The sequence below is a fragment of the Ictalurus punctatus genome, chromosome 5 (genome assembly GCF_001660625.3).
Source record: "Ictalurus punctatus breed USDA103 chromosome 5, Coco_2.0, whole genome shotgun sequence".
In the NCBI taxonomy this organism is placed as follows: Eukaryota; Metazoa; Chordata; class Actinopteri; order Siluriformes; family Ictaluridae; genus Ictalurus; species Ictalurus punctatus.
Window position 1 is genome coordinate 12,444,923 of NC_030420.2, and position 5,815 is coordinate 12,450,737.

At 37.4% G+C, this 5,815-nt stretch overlaps 1 long non-coding RNA gene across 2 annotated transcripts; it reads right to left on the reverse strand.

Moving 5' to 3' along the window:
* Positions 1-231: 231 nt before the first annotated feature.
* LOC108265251 (uncharacterized) lies at positions 232-5,182 on the reverse strand. Of its 2 annotated transcripts, XR_001812647.3 has the most exons (4): positions 5,139-5,182; positions 4,579-4,715; positions 1,172-1,316; positions 232-300 (listed from the first exon to the last, which is right to left on the reverse strand). It is a non-coding gene; the product is annotated as an uncharacterized LOC108265251 (long non-coding RNA). The 2 variants fall into 2 exon arrangements; XR_008396436.1 differs by lacking the exons at positions 232-300; positions 1,172-1,316 and adding an exon at positions 2,613-4,432.
* Positions 5,183-5,815: the final 633 nt, after the last annotated feature.

Genomic DNA, 5,815 nt, shown 5'->3' on the forward strand with positions numbered 1-5,815 from the left:
AACAGAAGCTATCTGATATATGGCATCATATGTACCTTATTTTCAGCATTCTGATTCACTCTTTTTGTTGGAAAGTTGCTGGCATACTGATACTCATCACAGCATCTATTAACACTGTCATTTAACATGTTATATTTGACATTAATAATTGTGGATTCACAGAAAACTAATATTGTTTGTGCAGTTACGGTTTGCCATAATAACTGGCACAAACAAAAAATTAGAGTAGGTGTTTTGACCATAAACCATGCACCAGAGCTGAAGGTGGATGTGAGACACCATATCACCTCCACCTGCCTCCTAAAAATGAAGAAGCATTCCAGATTTGAATAACACTTTCAATCTAAATAAACCACAGAAGCAAGCATACGTTTGCATATTTTTTCACTTTGTGGAGAGAAGACCTATGGAGGAGCACCTGTATCTGAAGTTTTTTGTGCTATAATGCTCGTGAAAATTCAGAGGTGGTGGCTAGTCAGGAGGATTAACACATAAAGGTAAGTTAAACAGTGTGTGAACAAAGTAAATTGTTACTGAGATTAGCTAGATGTTTTATAGCCCAGTGGTGTCCAGTGTCCCTAAACAGCAGCTGTTGTAGACAAGTATTAATATTTAAGATTTCATGAGTTGTTTGTTCTTTGATGCAACCAGGAAACTGGCTAGTTAATGAGCTAATATTAGCTATGTCTGTTCATAACAGTAGCTTGCATAGTTAAATAGCTATGCTCATAGTTCCAAATTAACAACTAACAAAATGCCAAAAAAAAAAAAACAACTTTTTTTTTTGTATTTTTACTTAAGTTAAAATTTTTTAATACTTGGAATGTATTTAGGAATCAACAGTTAATGAACTTAAAGGACAGTAAAGTTGTAGTTAATTAACAATTTCTATTAAGAAATTTGATCTGATTTGAAATTTGATGAAATTTGAAGAAATCTGAGTGACTTTAGAAATGAGTTTGCTATCCATGTCTTCCCCCCACAAGTCTCCTTAAAAGAAAGAAGAAAAAACATAACAACAACAATGGCATCCTCATTACAAATAACAGAAACTCATTACAATAACTCAATAACAATAACAATGCTTTTGTTACTATATTACTTTTACAATCAAGTGTGGAATCGAACCGGACATCTTGCCCAAAAAGAGAAAATGTGAGCTATTACTTACTTCTGCATTTCAAAATGGATTGATATGAGGTGGAGTCAAGGTGGATATGACTTGGTTAAGGCATTCATGTACATTACAAAACTCAACTGTAGTTCTGTACAGTTCTGGTCTGTGCTCTTTTCTGAGATGTTGGAGATTGGGGACTCTGACAGTGAAAATTAGACAACAAAGCACAAGAATAAATGGTAAATGGTCTGCACTCATATAGCACCTTTTAACCTTAGTGGTTCTATGAAGCTTGTTATACTGTTTCTCATTCACCCCTTCACACACACACCATGCAAGGTACTAGCCTGGCATCGGGAGCAACTTGGAGTTCAGTATCTTGCCCAAGCATGCTTTGGCATGTGGGCCAGGGATTGAACCACTAATCGTATGATTGGTGGGCAACCCACGCTACCACCTGAGCCACAGCCACCCAAAATAAAGTTGAGCGTAATAGGATGTCTAGTTTGTAAATTTCAGATTGCATGTTAAAAGATTAAAAAGTTATACTACATCTTCAAAAGATCATGTGTAACATACAGAAAAAAAACAGTGGTTAACAACAACAACAAAAAAGACTGGTGCATAGTAAATATTAGTACATTTATTGATTTAGCATATGCTTTTATCCAAAGTGACTTATAAATGAGAAAATACAAGCAAAACGATATATCAAGCAGAGAACAATACAAGTAATGTTATCATACAAGATTTTTAATTGAGTTCTAGAGGAGCAAAGTGCAAAGAGTAGTGGTGTAAAAGCCAGTTTAAGTGCAGATTTTTTTATTTTTACGGGGGGGGGCAAGTAGTAGGGGTTAATTAAGTGTTCACAGAAGAGGTGGGTCTTTAGTCATTTTTTGAAGATAGTGATGGATCTGCTGTCTGGATTGAGGTTGGAAGTTCATTCCACCACTGAGGGAAGTTTCTGGAATGGGACCTTATGATTTGCTGAGTAGGCACTACCAGGCCTCAGGGAACATACACCTCAAGGGGAGTGTTTAGGTAGGGGTGCTGTCCCAGATGAGGTGTCCAGTTTCATTTTTATTGAACATTTCTGCTGTACATTTCTGCTGAACTAAACGTTTCTGCTGGACATTTCTGCTGAACATTTCTGCTGGACATTTCTGCTGAACTAAACATTTCTGCTGAACTAAACATTTCTGCTGAACATTTCTGCTGAACCTTTCCGCTGAACATTTCTGCTGGACATTTCTGCTGAACTAAACATTTCTGTGGAACATTTATGGTGAACATTTCTGTTGAACTTTCTGCTGAACTAAACATTTCTGCTGAACATTTCTGCTGGACATTTCTGCTAAACTAAACATTTCTGCTGAACACGTCTACCAAACATGTCTGCTGAACATCACCTTTTTTCTTCTCCTCCCCTCCCTTTCCCAAATATTCCACTGGGAAGAAGAAAAAAAAAACAACAACAACAAATTGAGCAACACACAGCAGTAAACATTCGCAGGTTTTTTTTTTTATTTTTATACTAACAAAGGAAAACAAAATTAAAAGTAAACCCGCCCCCCGCCCCCCTCGGCTCACTTGTACATGAGCATCAAGGCTTTGAATTTGATGGGAGCAGCTACAGAAGGCCAGTGAAGGGAAATGAAGAGAGGTGTAACATGGGTCCATTTGGGCTGGTTGAAAACAAGGCATGCTGTTGCATTCTGAATCATCTGAAAGGGTTTGAATGAGCTGTCTGGGGGGGCCAAGTATAGTGTGAAATATGATCAATAATATGCAATGCATCTACATCTATACATTCCTTCATTCAGGCCATCACAGTGAAATGAAGGAACTTAGTCTGGCGTGTTCTGTGGTAATACCATCTGTTTGTAACTAATCCCCACACACCTCCCCCACCCATCTTCTGAGTGCCTAGGCAAGGTTGTCATGGAGTCGATGACAATAAGCATGCTTTCTGAGCCCAGTGTGGTGCCACACACTCACACACACACACACACACACACACACACACACACACACACACACACACACAAACTCAAATTATCACCGCATCAACCTTGAGAAGTTTGCTATAGCTGGGCTATCAGTGTCAATACCGTATTGACAGATCATCTACTAGTAATGGTTCGTCCTGTTTACTGGAGTAAAGTAGCCATTTGAAATTATTTGTAAACAATGCAGTTTAAATACTGTTATGTTATGTTTATTTTGCTGTGTTCAGTTAATACTCGATATTTCAGAAGAAAATATGTCTGCCTCAGTAACACGAGTATGTTATTTAATAAAAAAATTAAATATCATGTCAAACACATGGAAATGGGATACAAATTCTTACATCTCAAAAATGTAATCTCAAATCAAACTGCTTTGCCATTTCCATAGCTTAAAAATAGCTTGCAATGGATTTTTTGGCAGGTTGATACATTCTCCATTATCAATCAGGTGCTAGTGAATTACATTCTCTTACTCACTCATGGGGATCAGTATATCCACTGCCAGGCTGTGCGGTCTCTACAGCATCAAGATGGCTACATAATTCCATGTTATACATACTTTAAAAACCCAATAAGCATATCCAACCGATTCTGCCTGCATGATTTGAGTACATTTTACTCCTTAAAGGGAAGGAACAACAGGAAATCAATACAAAGTTATTCTGACTGATAACCTGTATCCTATGATAAAGCATTTCTATCCTGATGGGAGTGGTTTCTACCAAGATGACAATGTCCCCATCCACAGGATATGAGGGCTCATTGAATGGTCTGATAAGAATGAAAATTATGTAAATTATATGCCAAGGCCTTTGCAGTCACCATAGCTCAACCCAGTTGATCACATATCAAGATTTTGGACTGGCCTGTTAGACATTGCTCTCCACCACCAAAATCAAAACAACAAGTGAAGGAATTTTTTGGAAGAACAGTTTTCATCCCTCCAGTACTGTTCCAGAGACTTGTGGAATCTAATCCAAGGTGCAAGGAAGCTGTTCTCTTGGTTTCTGGGGGCCCAACACCTTACTGTTTTATTTTTCTGTCAGCTGTTATTATGTGCTTGAATGTTAGAAACAGATATGACTAATATATTCTATATATATAAACTGATGGGAGATGTTTCTACCGTCTCTCTTTTGAAGTGGGCCTTGACCACCTTGGCTGTCAAAAGCAGCAAACAATACAGGTGATTCCTATCCAAGTGTAAGGTTCAGAGTGACTTTGACAAGGCCCAAATTGTGATGGCTAGATGCCTGGGTCAGAGCAGCTCCAAAATGGCAGGTCTTGAGGGATGTGGGGCTAGCACCTACCAAAAGTGGTCCAAGAAAGGACAACCGGTGAACCAGCGACAAGGTCATGGGTGCCCAGGGCTCATTGGTGTGCATAGGGAACAACATAACGTATGTTTTCATTTATATCATGTGGATGGCTAGGTACCTGTGCGTTGCTTACCTGGTCAAGAGATGGCACCAAGATGCACTATGGGAAGACACGCTGGTGGAGGAAGTGTGATTCTCTGGATAATGTTCTGCTGGGGACCCTTAGGTCCTGACATTCATGTGGATGTTACTTTGACACATACCACCTACCTAAACATTGTTGCATAACAAGTATACCCCTTAATGGCAATTATATTCCCTAATGGCAGTGGCCTCTTTCAGCATGATAATGCACCCTGCCAAACTGCAAAAATAATTCAGGAACATGACAAAGAGTTCAATACTTTGATGTGGCCTCCAAATTACCCACATCTCAATTTATTTATTTATTTATGTTTGTTTGTTTTCATTCAGTCACTTTCATATGTTATGCTATCATTCAGGTATGCTATCTATACTCTATTTTATGATAATTCGGTACAAGCAATACTTACTAAAAGAACTTGATAAATTGGCAAGATTCCATCTCTCATAATTTAACTATTATATCTATAATATACGAATATCTGTGTTTGAAAACTGACCTGACATATAATTTCAGTGTTGAAAATACAGAATTTTGTAGACATTTACCTGACAGAATCACAGGAGCAGTGCAAGTCTGTGCTTGATGTGTTTTTAAAATTCTGTTATGATTGTTGCTATGACAACTGATATCATGTGACAAATGTTGTCTGAGGCAAATTCTTGGCTTAGAGATTAAAGTCACAGCAGATTTTTGAGTAATCCATGGAGTTTTAAGGCAAGAAATATTATTATTGATATTACTATATTGTCAAAATTCCATAGGAAATGTATATGGGTTATTTAGACCCTCTTGATGAAGACTTGGGGTAGAGATATGAAAATCTAAATTTTTCCCCATATTTCTATGGCCAAGAAATATGTAAATGACACTGACAAATGAACTGCTTTATGCATTCTAGGATTAAAGGACCAGGATAAAGTATTTCTGCATATGTTATAGCATGAACAAGCACATTGGTTCATCTTAAATTCAAGTAATCTATAAAAAGGGGTTTGGTAATAACCTACTGTGAATCACATATTACAATTATCATGTTAGCCAGAACAACATATTATAAGAATGTAATTTGTACCTCCTACACACAATTCACAGTAGTTATATTTATGGATATCTTTAAATACCAGACAAATCAAATTCAATTAATGGGTGTAAATCACATTGCCAAATCTCTCCATTACACACACCTTTTATTGGTGGCTGATGAAAAACACAACCACACTAC